At 42.8% G+C, this 14,447-nt stretch overlaps 1 pseudogene; it reads right to left on the reverse strand.

The window, feature by feature from the left end:
• Nucleotides 1-13,004: 13,004 nt before the first annotated feature.
• LOC132426763 (heterogeneous nuclear ribonucleoproteins C1/C2 pseudogene) lies at nucleotides 13,005-14,216 on the reverse strand (annotated as a pseudogene).
• Nucleotides 14,217-14,447: the final 231 nt, after the last annotated feature.

The raw sequence follows: 14,447 nt of genomic DNA on the forward strand, positions 1-14,447 counted from the left end.
AAAAAAGCTGGGAAAAACCACAATTAAAGCCAATGCCCCAGTAAGGATGGTAGAGGCAGCACAGTGAGTAGGCAGAGGCCTGGTCGTGTGTACGTCATCACCCTCACACCAAGAACCGAGGAGTCTTCAGGTGGGTGGCTCTTGTCCTGTGGATCCTGCAAAGATGCCAGGGAGAGGAGGGGCTGCCATGGACACAAGAGGTGACAATAGAATGAGAAGGTGAACCGTGCACTCAGGTGTCTGCCCCAGACTTTATCCATGACCTTGGGCTGCAGGAGAAGGGAGGGCTCTCCACTGCCCCTGCCCCTCCTGCCCACACTCAGCTCAGGGACAGGCAACAGAGGCAGGATTTGCACGAGAGCCTTTGACACTATCTCATCTTTCTCTGGAGAGACACAGCTTCCCGGCCACCATGGATCTCCGGCATCATTTTTTGTTTTGACAAAGTGTGTCCCACATGGGGTGCGAGAGAGGGATGGGAATATAATTCAGTTGGGAATGAACATTCCACTTTGGGTGCTGGGGCCACATTCCTGCCTCCACACATGGGGCTCAAGCTTATATCGTACCTGCTTCTTGGAGTACGTGCCTTCTGGCTCCAAAGGGAGGGAATTATACTGGAATTTATCTGAGTTATTTACAAGTGATATTTCTAATTTTTTTATAAGAATCCATCAATTCAGATTGGGTTAATACCCTTTGAATATGTTTTGGGCCACTTTTTACCAACATAGATGAAAATTCACTTTGGTTCTACAATTGAACTTACCCCAGGGATGCTATTTGAGCATTATTTAGGCAGCTCTGTACTTCCCCATGTAATAACATGTTCTTGAAAAGTTGTAGAAAATTTGAATTTTGATAAATAGGATCATATTTTAATGTAATGGAAGTGTTTGTCCCTTAAGGGAATTCCACGGTGAATCATTTTATAAAGTAGAGAATCCTTTTATAACACAAATAGCCATTCCCAAGTTATCCTTTTCTTCTTCCATGTGATTTTCATAAATCAGATTTGCTTGAATAGAGCCATTCCTGTACATGTCAACAGCCAGCCTCCCCCAGTTCCTAAATGGCTAAGGTGGAAAGGTGGGGAGTTAGTCACTGGCTTGGGGGTGACCTGTCCCAGGTGTGCGCTGTCTTACAGAGAGCTCTGGACAGGGATAGTGTGCACCTTGGTGCTAGGTTCTGAGTCTCTTTTTTTTATAACTGTCAGGAATTAGCAGTGTGGCCCTGAAAATGTTGCTAGCTAGAGTCCAGATCTCTGAATCAAAAGCTCATGGTTAGAATGTGTATCAAATGAAAAATATCTTGGATATCATTTTTAAAACTCTGAATATCATGTGTTTTGTTCCTTCTGCAGGCTGTGGGATCCAAAGCATCAAGATGGGAGAAACGCTCCACAAGAGCACTCTGAGGGGAGGGCTCCTTTATAGCCTCTCCTTCCTGTCACAGTATGAGTAGACATTCATGGACTGCAGTGTCAGTGATCAGGGGTGGTCCCCTCTCACTTGGGAGCTCTGGCCAGTTTGGGGAGGCATGAGTTTCCTGCCGGCACTGGGCTTTGTGGATGTGTGTGCTTGTGCATGTGTGCTCAGGAACTCATCATTCCCACTAGAGCGACATTTAATTATACCAAAACTTCCTCAGCAGAAGCTAGAATCCTGGTCAAAGGTCCTCTTTGCAGTCATCCTCTTAATGCAGATTTACCCTTAAACTGGATCACCCCTAAGCTACCAAAATCTAATGGAATCTGTAGTGACAAAACAGAGGTGGTGGGAGTGAGAGAGGGTGACGAGAAGCAACAAACACTTTATTCTATCCAGAGGTTCAGCCTTGTAAAGGGATCCTGGCTGTAAAGGGGGCTTAACACCTGGCATTTATCGGAAGCATTTTGAATTTATTGAGTGTTTGTAGTAAATAAGAAGAAAAGGCCCAACTGTACTTGTGAAACGAGCAAGACAGAGAGAAGTGAAGGCTTTCCAGACACTGGAAAAGATCCATGAAGATGACAGAAGAAGGTGGAAAGGCCTGGAGGGGAGCAGCTTCGACAGGATATAGGAAGCGAACGGAATCCTCAGAGCCAGGGAAGGAGGGACGGGATGCAGGCCAGATGGAAGTGGGGAGGGACTGGGGCAGCGATTGATCACAGGTTAAAGGGAAATATAACATTGCAGACACTTGGGGAACTGAGATGGAGGATTTAAGAGATGAACTGAAAGAAGAGGCCTGGCCCATCTCCTGAGTCACAAGCGGCTGAGGTGGTCACAACAAGAGAAAAAGGCAACCAGTCCAAGAGGACAGGATGTTTTCTTTATCTTCTCAATGATGCGCATGAGACAAGACTTTGTTGTTACAGGTGTAGGGACAAGTCACTCTTCTCCTGGGCTTTCCCCAGGCGGTCACCCCTGGTGAGGCCAGGCTCCTGAGGTTAGGACTGTTTTGGTTGTGCCTGGGTGTCACCATCTGTAGACACAGGTTTCACAAGTGACTGTCCCACTTGTACCTGTAACCACAGGTCCTGGAAAGACCGCTGTTGGGAGCAAAGTGACTCATCGTCCCTCCCTGGTCTGTGTCACCCATAGAACTTTTGCTTTGTCTGAAGGAGGTGGGGAGAGTTTTGGATCTTTTTGTGAGAAGGGAGAGGGAAAAGAAGAGATAACATCATGCTTGTTTCCCGCTCCACTTGTTGGAAATAGTGAAAGGTCCCTAGGAAGAGAAGGGGTAGGGCAAGAAGCAAAAAGATACCTTTGGGAGAAAACAGGGACAAGTGAAGCATGGAGTCAATGAGAGGGAAACTCTCGGATGCAATGGTGATGAGGTTCTTCAGTGGTTTTCTGAGAGGCTTCATCCCTTGAAGAAAAGGAACATGGTGGATGCTCTCTGTTGACTCCCTGCCGCCCCATCTCCTGCCCCAGGTGTCTGAGTAAAGGAAAATCTCCCTTTGGGGCCTAGAAATTCTTCGGGATGGGTTGATAGGGGAGGGATCTTTGAACTGCCTGTAGGACTAGAAGATCAAAAGCTCCGAGTTATAGATTTTTTGTGACTTTATTTCTAGCTGCAAGTTGATGAGACCTTGGCAACATTTGAATGACACATTCACCTGCAAGACTATTAAAATTTCACAAGTTGTGACTTTTGATTTGCAAGATTACTTTTCTTTCCAAGGTTAGTTTTTCACGAAGGAAGGGTTTATACCTGTGTTATGGGCCCCTAGCCCCTGAATGCTCTTTGTGTTCCCTGCAGGTGTTGAGGTGTCCACGTCCTACACATAACCCCAGAAAGCCCTGAGATCTCTGATAAAGGCCAAAGATCTTAATTAACAGATTATCTTAACTAACAGACGAGTAGAAGAAAATGTACACCAAAGCATCATTAATGAATGGGTGGATTCTCCCCAGCCGTGGACATTAGGCAGTTAATGTTGGAAGGTTAAAAACATGAGTAGTCATAAATGTGAGTGCATACATTTATACATATTTACTAAGCATTTACAGTATCCAATGCTCTGTGAGGCTCTACAGAAAAGCATACAAGATATGAAATACTGTCCCTGACCTCAAACTATGCTAATGCCACTTCATTTTGTTAAGGAAGAGCTTAAAAAATCCCTATTTATGAGCATGAAGAACACTGACACCTACTATGTAATTTATATATATATACACATATATACATATATATATATTTTTTTCTCATGGGAGTGATATAGTATCAACAAACTCTAATTATAGTTTCTTTATTGTCCTATTTTCTCAAATTGTTCTCAATAAGATCCATGGAGCTCTTCCCCAAATATACATATACTATACATATCTATGTATGAATACATACCTATCTATCTATCTATCTATTTTCCAGCACTGATATAGAGATTTTATTTAAATTGCATTATGTTTTTACAGCACACTGCATGTTTGTCACAAGGCAATTGCACAGTTTGAATTTTTGGCCGCATCATGTCACTTATACCCTCGACAGCTCTGAAAGGAGTACTTGATGAATACATCTGAGCTGAGAGCCCGAAGTCTCTCTCTAAGGCCACATAGTATGTTCACTGATGGGACAGTCTGTCACAACAGATACAGTTTCCTCAAATATTAACAATCTTACTCCATCTGAAAAGGGAAAAGCAAACTGCAAAAAAGTCGAGTTAATTAAAAAGCAACTCACAACCGCCAGTAAATTTTAATGATTGAGAAAATGCTTGGAAAAATTTTACATATCTGAGTCAGGCATAGTTTGTTACTTTTTCAATAATCTCAGGAAATTCCCAGATATAAAATCTCCATCATTCAAAGCCATTTAAACAAATATGTGTATAAATGAAACAAGGAGAAAGGACTGGAAAGGTTTGCAAAGTTCCCAAGAGAAGTTCTTCTCTGTCCAGATTATTCTTACTTCTTTTTTAGTGTTTCTATTGGAGAATAGAGACCATTTTGTGTCTCAAACAGGGTAAGAGAGTTCGTGGTTGGTCATTACCTTTGGCCCATTCTTTTTGTCCAGAGGAGATAAGAATGGGACTACAGACACCCCTCCCCTTGAAACTGTTGACCTTTCATGCCAAGGAAACTTGGTTTTGGAGTGTACGTTTCTTTGAAATACATCAACTTCAGATGACATGATTTAAAAATTATAATAGTCCCCCCTCCCTTATCTGAGGGGAATGCATTCCAAGACCCCCAGCAGATGTCTGAAACCCTGGATAGTACCAAACACTACACATACTATGTTTTTTCCTATGCATACATACCTATGATTAAGCTTAATTAATAAATTAGGCACGGTAAGAGATTAACAACTACAATAATAAAATAGAATAATTATAACAATACACTGTAATAAAAGTTATGTGAATGTAGTCTCTCCTCTTGTCTCTCTCAAAATATCTTTTTTAATTTATTTTTTTATTGAAGTAGAGTTGATTTACAAGGTTGTGTTAATTTCTGCCGTACAGCAAAGTGACTCATTTTCAAAATATCTTATTGCACAAATTTAATGCCTTTTCTATTGTAACTAAGCACTTATCATGCACTCTGGTGGTAACTTTTGCAGTTTGAGGGGCGACAGAAAAACTAGCATGGATTTCTTTTTTCTTCTTCACTATTTTAACATGAGATTAATTCTTACCTTAGATCTTAGCAACCTCAGCATATGATTTTTTTCCTTATTAAGTTGAGAACTTTCACCTTTTCACTTAAAGGAAGCAAAATACAGCTTCTCTTTTGCATATCCATATTTCCAGCCTCTCTACTGGTGCACTTTGAAGCAGTTATTAAGTAAAATGAGGGTTACTTAATCACAAGCACTGTGATACCGTGAGAATTGGTGTGATAACTGAGACGGCTACTAAGTGCCTATGAGGCACGCTACGCTGGACTAAGGGATGATTCACGTCCTGGGCGGGACAAAGTGGGACAGCACAAGATCTCATCACGCTACTCAGAACAGTGCACAATTTAAAACTTACGAATTGTTTATTTCTGGAATTTTCCATTTAGTATTTCCGGACCGTGGTTGATCGTGGGTAACTGAAACCATGGAAAGCAAAACCGTGGATAAGGGGGACTACTGTAATCTCAGTTTCAGCAAGGGCTAGGAGCAGTGCAGATGTTATTATTATTATTATTATTTCAAATGGGAATGAAGGGACAGTAAAATCACTTTGACTACTCTTTGTATCCCAAGTTCTAAAACTGCCTGAGAACTATAACAGAATCAAAGTAAATCCTGTGTGGTGAGGTGCCGGGGTCGAGGCAGAGTCCTTCCAAATTTGGCAGATCCTAGTACATTACATTTATAGATGTGGGTTTGAATGAGAGGCGATTGAATCCACAAGACTTTCCCCACCCTTACCACTAATGGTTAGAATACTGGGGATCCTGTTTATATCTACAATATCATCTGACTTTGATTTTTTTCACCAATACCACATTGTCTTGCTTGTTGTGGCTTTATGATAAGCTTGAAATACAGTAGTTTAAGCCTTCCAACTTTTTATTTTTTCTGCAAACTGTTTTACTATTCTAGGTCCCTTGGAACTTGTTAGTTTCTACCAAAAGGCTTCTTAGCTTTTAAATGACGTTGCAATGAATATATAGATCAGTTTAGGGGAGAATTAACTTCTTAACAATGAGCCTCCCAAACCATGAACTTAGTATACCACTCCATTTATTTGTCACCCTTAATTTTTCTCACTAATGGTTTGTTTTCAGTGTACATATTTTATTAAACTTACCCCTATGCATCCCATCATTTTTGAAACTACTGTAAATGGTATTAAAAATTGTGTTCTAATTGTTCATTGCTGATATTTAGAAAAACAGTTGACTTTTGAACTTTGATCTTGATATGGCACCCTTGCTCAATTTACTTATTAGTTCAAACAGCTTTTCTTGTGGAGCTGTATATATCATAGTTAAGTATTTTGACTTTACTTTGAATTAGATGAGAAGCAATCAGATGAAGTTAGAGCCAGCAGAGTCTGCTGATAGATCACCTGTGGGGTATGAGAGAACATATTTTAGGAGTTTAATTTTTGAACATGGTAGAGGTAGATATTTAAGGCTGTTAGATGAATCTGGAGGTCAGAGAGAGGCCACTGAGGAACATATGCATTTGGAATCACTAGCTTATTAGTGATGGTTAAGCCATGGAATTGATTCAGATCATCAACATTTAGAGGCTGAAGTGATGATGAAAAGTCAGCAAACAGGTCTGAAGAGGGACAATTAGAGAGGTATGAGGAAGCCAGGAGAAGCTAAGAGAAGAAAGTTATCCAGTTAGAGTGATTTATTGTGTCAAATATTGCTTATAAACCCAGTAAAACTAAGACTGAGATTGACCATGCAGTAAGAGGTCCCTGGTGACCCTGACAAGCAGTTTTGGTGGAACGCTAGGAGTAAAAGCCTGCTTGGTGAGCATTGGGAAGAAAAATTGGGGGCAGTGAGTACAGAGAACTCTTTCAGGGAATTCTACTCAGAGGGGGGAAAGGAAGTGAAAATTGGAGGTAAGTGGAGTCAAGAGAGGTTCGTTTGTGTTTCTTGTTTGTTTTGTTTTCCAAAGGGAGAAAAAAAAAGGCATATATTTAAGCTGCTTTGACTGATTTAGTATGATCCAGTGAGATAGAGGAGAGAGGGGTGACTGAATGGCTGTGAAAAGGTAAGAGGGGAAGGGATCTAGTGCACAAGGGAAAGAAACCGCCTTAGCTGGAAGCACAGATGGCCCATCCATAGTGACAAGAAAGAAGGCAGAGAGGGCATATGCAGGTGAATGTGTAGATGTGCAGTGGGAACTCATGGACATTCTCTTCTTACTGCTTTAATTTTCTCATTGAATTAAGTTTGGTTAATTCAGTTAATGGTTGTAAAACATTTAGAGTAGTGCCCGGCATGTAGTAAATGCTATGTAACCCTTTGTTAAATAGGTGCCTTTTCTTGGTTTCCCAGAACCTGATCATGGAATTAATGATGATTGAATATAGACTTTCACCTTTTTTGTCTGAGTGCACAGGCATCGAGCTAGAACTGACACCTGAGGTTGGGCTATTTCTTTGTGTTACCTGGGAGAAGATGTGATCTTTTTGGGTAATTGCTACATGTGGGTCCTTGTAGTTTCTACTCTCTATATTACTAGAATGATGAAAACACTTCCCTTTTTCTAAGTGATAAATGCTTTTGGGCCATTGGCCTACTGTTGTTGTCTAAACAGATGGGCAAGATTTTTAGTAATATAAATAAATAATAAAAGCTAATATAGATGTTCAACATTTACTATGTAAAGGGTATTGTGTCAAGTGCTTCCTATTTGTTATTTTATTTAGTACACCCAACAACCTCATATGCAAGACCATATCATGCACATTTTACATATGTGGAAACAAAGCTCAGTGAGCACCAAATCACTTGATGAACTTAAGATTCCAGGACTTCTTACGCCAATTGTCATGCTCTTCTGCTACACCTGTTTCTTTTATAAGTAAGTTATCATTGAGTGATGGGCAAGAGCACTGGGCTGTGTAGTGTTCCTCAAGTAGTAGTCCAGCTTAACCAATAGCTGGCTGATCGAACTTGGGAAGTTACCTCGTTGGGGACTTTTCATCTGTATTCTGTGAACTCAGATGATCACTAGCATTCCTTCTACCTCTAACATGATGAGATTTTAATATTTATATGATTGTTTTCTTGTACTACCCCCATTTTTTAAAGTATCTAGGTCAGGGCCTCCCTAGGTGAGAAGGTGATTACAGATTTAATCAGGGCAGAGCTGGACGCAGCTGTGGATTGGAGGAAGCTGCGCCCCATTGCTTCTCTCTCGGTGGCTTTCCAGTGGGTTACCAGCAGGGTTAGACAGCGGAAGCTGCCCCAGCCTCAGGTCTAGGGTGAGAAGTGAGAAAACCTTGCTAGGTCCAAGCTGCAGCCCCCCACAACACTTGTCCAAGGGCCTGGCGGGCTAGTTTTAGTGCTTGGTATTTATTATCTTTGCAGAACCTCAGCCTGGAGCCTGGAGCCTGAGCCTGGAGAGTGAGTGATTAGACATGGGGCTCTCATGCATCTAACTTTAAAAAATCTCAATTATATCGGAAAGAGGGTTCAAGGTAACAGATGGGGTCCTGGGGACAATAGTGTATATAACCAACAAGTGCACTTACCATGATGCATCACTGGTCCCGGGGTGCTCATGGAGCCTGTATCTGGACAGGCTCTCCAGCTGGAGTGCCCAGAGACAGAAAATCCAGGAGGTGGCAGCACTCACAAACAGGACAGCCCTGAGAACCCGTGTGCACCTCTGGGCCTCCTCTCAGAGGGCTGGACTGGCTCGTGAGCCTGGGAGTGTTTAGGCATCGCACAGGGGCTGGCCAGAGAAGTATTTCGCAAAGCAGGTTGGTAGAGTCGGGAAATGAGTGCATATCCAGATTCTTGGAGATGCAGGGACGGAGTGGAGGAGGTACTGGACAGAAGAGTTGAAGGCATGGAGCCACTCGAAGCATAAGTCAATAACAGAGGGTATCTTTTAATTGAAAGGGGGTCTAAGGGATCTTTAATTCAACCACCCTATTTGCAGATTAAGAAACTGTGTCCCTGGAAGGGAAGAGACATAACTTTCTAAGGTCATCCAGCTGGTGGGTGGCAGGCCCAGGATCGGATTTCTCAGTGTCCTGGTTCCCAGACCCCTTCTCCATTTCTGTTGCACTTGACTCAAGACAGCTTCCCATAGTGACCTGCCAGGTTTGTAAGCAAGAAGATGACCCCTCTTCTTTGCGGCTGCCACTGTGATTTCATAACCTGACAAGCAATGTGGGTCAGGTCCTGTGTATTCAACAGCATTATTCACTGGGGGTGATGATGAGAAAGCAGGAAGGGAATGACAGGGAAGCTAGCTATGTGTGTGCACATGGGTACATGTGAAACAAGGAGAGAATGGTTCTCTGGCGAGGGCTGCAGGACAGAAGCAGAAGACTGGAGAAATGTGCCTAGGACATTCAGCGGAGCTAGGAGCCATGAGGCCCTGTATAAGGACGTGGTTCCTGGAATCAAAGGACCAAGGCTGGAGTCTCAGCTCTGCCACTTCTGAACGCATGACCTAGAGCGAGACACCCAACACCTCCAACGCTCTTTTGTAGAATGGAGCTTGAATTTGGAAACAACCTAATGGAATCTTAAATATGAAGAGGCTGTACATTAACCCCTAAGAACAATGCAAATAAGAAACATTCTGATTTTAATGGAGTGAGGGAAAGTTGTTGTTGGCTGGACTTAGAGATGGAAAAGTGTGTGAAAATTCTCTGTTGCTGGGCCTCAGAATGGAGGGGCTTGGGGGGAAGGGGAGATAAAGAGTGAGGAATAAATTGTAGGCTCTGCACTCAACACGGTGTGGGAAGGGACCAAGAGGAGACCAGCTTGCTGGGAGTGATGGGAGCCAGAGATGCATGGGGAGAAGGCTTTTTGTCAGCAGGCACCCCAAGGGTGGGTAGGAGGAGTTTAGATTTTATTTGCAAAATAGGGAGTCACTTGGATCCTCTCGAGTGGACTAATATGATAAACACAGCGTTTTAGAGGATCCATTTGTTGATAGCTAAAAGAATAGATTCATTTATTCATTCAAAGTTATTTACTGAGTATCCAGCCCTGTGCTAGATGCCAGGGACACAGTAGTCAGTAAACCCAGGTGAGGTCCCTGATTCACGGTGCCTCGAGTCTACTGAGGAACCAAGGCAGGAGGTGGCAAGTCAATGGCGGCTGGGAGGTTTCCAGGGTCCTGCAGTATTGAAGTGTGAGGTTCCGTTTACACTCCAGCTTAATCACCAAGAAAAGAGTAGTGGACATCTTGTAGTAGGTGTTGTCCAAGAAGATGAATATCCCAGTCAAGATTATTAAAGAGACTATTCCTGGTATCAGAGCAGACCCCCATCTAGTTGTGAAGCCCAAGATTTCCATGGAAAGCCCATGATGACAGAACCCAAAGCAAGGCAGACCTCAAATGGATGGTTTGAAGTTAGTTTCACCTTTGAGTGGGTTACATCTTTGTGCCTCAAGATGCTGGATGTGGTTTTCACCCCTAGAAGTCACCTTTTTGGGGACCATTGGCCTTACCTCTTTATTTCTCTTAATAACTAATTTCAGTTCATACCAAAGTACAGCCTTTAAGCATCTTCTCTGTACCAGGTGAAAGCGCTTTCTCTCAGCTCCTGGTCACTGGATATGGCTGAGTCTGATGTTTATTTACCAAATATTCAATCTGCACTCCCAAATAGCAGGACCCTGGTTTTTAGCTAGACACATTTTCTAGGAGGAAATAGCTAGAAAGCACAAAGGCTGCAGTTCTCAGCCTCCTGGCAGCCAGGTGTGGTGATGTGACTAAGCTCTGGCCAAAGGGCTGGAAATTGATGTCTTGTGTGGAACTTCTCAAAAGGTTCCTTCCTTCTCTCTCCATCCTTCTGCTGGTGACATAATGCTCAGGTGGGTCCACAGCTAGGGATGGTGAGCAAAGAGCCAGGAGAAACCTGGGTGCCTGATGATCACAGAGCATCTGTGTGAGACCAGACTCCACAGGTCTTTTCCTGGAAGAAAGACATACATTTCTATCCCATTTATAGTGCTACTTTCCAGGTCTCCCATTGCTGCTGAACTAAACTTTAACTGATGGATTGGGATGAAACATTTTTTTCCCCCTTTGGGTTCAAAATTCATCCTCTGATACCAGGTTGAACATCTCTGAATCTAGTCTTGGCAGGTTCCTGGGTCCATAACTCTTCTTTTCCTCCTCTGGGCACAAATCCTGTGAGGTACCTGAAGTGTTTTTACTCTAAAAGTCTTTTTGTTGAGTTTAGAGGTGAAGAAACTTAGCACAAGACGTCCATGACAGTGATTAGCACAGGGCTTGTCACATAATAACTACTGAATAAATGTTACTTGAGACTAATTTGAAGAAATCTTCCTGCTTTCAGCTGACACAATTCATCTCTTCCCATTGTAAATGTCCCCCTTTCTTTTGAATCAATGACTTCTCAAGAAGATGCACATTTCTTTACAATTTCATCTCTATAGCTTTACTTCTGGGGAAATATATATATATAAAGGTTGTCTAAAGCCACAATGTTCTAGGCTAGGTCTCTTCTAAAACACAGACCCTCTGTTGTCTCAATACAAACATAGACCATATACAACCATAGTTAGAAAATTACTATGATTGCTCTGTTCTGACAGATTGATTCTTAAGTCACATATGATTTTGTGCAAGGGTTGTGCAGCCAAAATTCTGCTGTCTTATTTTCCAGTAATATGACATGGACATCCATGCTGGTTCATGGGAGTTTGCCTCTTCACAGCCTCCTGGTGCCATGTGCGTTTTCATGGAGGCCCAGTGGGAATAGTGATTTCACACAATGGAGGGCACTCTGGCCGCACCTGCAGGCTGGTGGAGGAGCTGTTTGCGGACTATGGGCTACTTGACACTTCCTAAATCATACAGCCCAGGGGCAGGCACACTCAGCCCAGGACAAGGCCTCCCTGCAATTCCAATTAGTAACAATTGGGTACTTTCTGTGCTGGTATTGACTTTCCACAACAATATCTGATTTCAGAAGTGATATTGAAAAGGAAAATGAGCTTGAGAGTGCACTTCAGGCACATAAATCACAGAAATGGAAAGGCTTCAGTCCTCTATTTTTTTTAAAAAAGCATACAACATACGAACACTATTTTTTTTTTTTTTGGCAAAAAGAAAACCTCAGACACTAGAGCCAAAATGAAATCATGACTTCACAAGCACTCCCCACACCCCACCCAAAGGAAATTATGGTTGGAATTTTAGTGTGCATTCTTTGGAGTTTTTCTGTAAGTGTGCATGTGTATGTTTGCGTCTATGCATCCTACATGGGGTCCCACTGCTGCATGGACTGTTCTATGCCTTGTTTTTCTCACCTAGTAACATTCCTTTCCTTGTTGTTACATCCACATCTGCTTTAGTCTTTTACTTGTCCAGATACAATGAACTGTGCTTTGAGGGGGTCTTCAGGATTCATCAGATAGTCAGGGACTCTCCAAGGGGAAGGAAGGGAAAGAAGCAACAGTTGGGGCTTCAGACCCCACAAGTGATATTAACCAGAGAAATTTCAGTTGTACTGTTTTGCATATTGGGCTTCCACAAAATTTTGCTTGGTAATAAGAATTGTGGGGTTGAGTATCCTCTTTAAGCCAGTGATACAGTTGAATGCTCTCATATTATTCTTTCTGAAATGCAGGCTCAGAAAGTTAAAGTGACTTCCCCAGGATCATAGAGAGAGTCCAGGAGAGAGCAGGCTTGAATCCAGGTCCTTAGGCTGTATTTCAGTACCTTTGATGCTCTACCCTCAGGCTCATCCTCTTTTCTTCCAAGATCTGGACACACCAGGCACCCATTAAAAGGAATTATCCTGTTTTGACCCTGAAATGAGGCAGAAGTTTATTTTTTTTTAAAAAAAAACATACATACTTTTTATTGTTAAGTCATAAAGAGGTATCAAAAGCAAAAATTACAGGGTAAGACTTAACGTAACTACTAGGAGCATCAAAGGAAGTGAAAACAGGACTAGGCGCAGGGCAATGTGAATTAATGAACATGGGAAGGACAAGGATGGGGACAACAGTGAGCATGTGCTGAAGATACTAAGGGAGAGAATCTGGTGAAAATTTTGATCTTAGACAAGCGCCTAGGTAAAGAAATAATGGGACAAGATTTCTAAACCCCACTATGTGCTTAAGAGTCATCCTCGCCATTGGCACTGTCTCTGTCATCCTCTCCTTCCTCAGCCTCTTTTTCATCATCCTTGATCAACTTTAGCTGGTCATCCCCCATCTTCATTATCATCACCATCCAGTAGGTCCTCCTCCTCAACAGAGTCATCTGCACCCCCCTCAGACTCCATCTTCACATTAGTCTCATCTTTCTTCAGGGAGCTGCTGCTCTGCTCCTCTTCTGACTTATCATTCTTCATCTCTACTCCTTGTTTGCTCTGTTCCTTTTCGATTTTTTCCAGTAGAGAATCCACTTTTTGTTTTATCTGAGCCAACTCCTTCTTAGTGGCCTGAAGGTCATCTCCTTTCAACTTTTCAGAGTTAGAAGATCCCCACTGTCCACTCTTAGAATTGAAGCCACTTTTGCCCCTTCGTGAGGTGTTTCCTGATACACGCTGGTATTCTGAGGGCACTACAGCCTGAGCAATAGGAGGAGGAGGAGGAACACGTGCTGGGTAACTGTACATCCTGTCCTAATAATCCCGTTGAAAGTCATAGTCCAAGTTAAAAGAGGAGCTGTACATCTCCGCTGCAGATCGTTTCACACCTGCTTTTCCTCGGTTCACTTTTGGCTCTGTGGCCAGATTAATATCTAAAACCTGGCCAGCAATCATTCTGCCATCCTCTCCTGCCACAGCAGCCCGGATATTTCTCTCATTAACATACTGAACGAAGGCAAAACCCTTATGAACAGAGCAACCCACGATTTTGCCATATTTCGAGAAGATTGCCTCCACATCAGATTTCTTGACCACAAGAGTATTGAGATTCCCAATGAATACATGGGAGTTCATGGAACGAGGATCCGTCTTGTTGGTAACATTGCTGGCCATTGTCTTTGATGGTAAGGTGCTTCACAAAGCTGAAAAATGTAGCTGAAGATCAAAAAAAAATCTCACAGGAGGGGGAAGGGAGAAGAGATTCGATTCTGAATCTCCTGCTCCCGAGGTCTACGTGGAGAACCCGACTGCTGCTCGAGGTCCGCAACGCGGCCGCAACTGCTCAGCCTTCGCCTCTTCACAAAATGGAGGCAGAGGTTTTGTTATAATCAACACATACATCAGCTATCATATGTGTGGCCTACTTAGAGTCACAGGGTCTAGTTAGAGGTGAGGGGCGGAGCCATTATGGAGTGTGCTGTGGCCGAGGACCAAGCCCAGGACCTCCGTCTAG

Source organism: Delphinus delphis, chromosome 6 (assembly GCF_949987515.2).
Source record: "Delphinus delphis chromosome 6, mDelDel1.2, whole genome shotgun sequence".
NCBI lineage: Eukaryota > Metazoa > Chordata > Mammalia > Artiodactyla > Delphinidae > Delphinus > Delphinus delphis.